Source organism: Colobus angolensis, unplaced genomic scaffold (genome assembly GCF_000951035.1).
Source record: "Colobus angolensis palliatus isolate OR3802 unplaced genomic scaffold, Cang.pa_1.0 Scaffold77, whole genome shotgun sequence".
Lineage (NCBI taxonomy): Eukaryota > Metazoa > Chordata > Mammalia > Primates > Cercopithecidae > Colobus > Colobus angolensis.
Window position 1 is genome coordinate 3,126,959 of NW_012121487.1, and position 953 is coordinate 3,127,911.

Consider the following 953-nt stretch of genomic DNA (forward strand, 5'->3'; position numbering starts at 1 on the left):
TTCCACATCTAATGCAGCACTAGAAAATGGACGAAACAAAAACGGTTAGTAAATAATGGAATAAAATTAAAGCAGGCCGGGTGTGGTGGCTCATGTCTGTATTCCAACACTTTTGGGAGGCTGAGGCAGGCGGATCACCTGAGGTCAGGAATTCGAGACCAGCCTGGCCAACATGGTGAAACCCTGTATCTATATTAAAAAAAAGAGAGAGAGAGATGGGGTCTCACTTTGTTGACCACGGTGGTCTCAAACTTTTGGGCTCAAGTGATCCTCCCGCCTTGGTCTCCCAAAGTCCTGGGATTACAGGCATGAGCCACCACACGGGACCTAGGCTTCTTTTTTAAATCTAAAGTGTATGGTATTACAGGTTGTTTTTCCAGCTAAATTTTAAGGGGCCTATGTTATACTCAGTGCACTGGTTTTTGAAGTAAACTTCCAAACAAATATATGTTATGGATAAAAAACTATAGTCATTTGGCCAGGCATGGTGGCTCACACCTGTAATCCCAGCACTATAGGAGGCCAAGGTGGGTAGATCACCTGAGGTCAGAAGTTCGAGACCAGTCTGGCCAACATGGCGAAACCCCGTCTCTACTAAAAATACAAAAATAGCTGGGCATGGCGGCAAGTGCCTGTAATCCCAGCTACTCTGGAGGCTGAGGCTAGAGAATTCTTGAACCAGGGAGCCAGAGGTTGCAGTGAGCCGAGATGTGCCACTGCATTCTAGCCTGGGTGACAAGAGCGAAACTCCATCTCAAAAAAAAAAAAAATTACACTAATTTGATCAGTGCTTCTTCTTGGATGGTTAAAAGAAATTATAGTCACTTAAGCTCATAGAAAATCTTTTGGGCCGGGCGTGGTGGCTCAAGCCTGTAATCCCAGCACTTTGGGAGGCCGAGACGGGCGGATCACGAGGTCAGGAAATCGAGACCATCCTGGCTAACACGGTGAAA

The 953-nt window shown here is 46.2% G+C and overlaps 1 protein-coding gene across 5 annotated transcripts in view; it reads right to left on the reverse strand.

Annotated features, from left to right (window-relative positions):
- SSR2 (signal sequence receptor, beta (translocon-associated protein beta)) overlaps positions 1–953 on the reverse strand; it is a 17,741-nt gene that overhangs the window by 12,447 nt on the left and 4,341 nt on the right. The window lies entirely within an intron of this gene.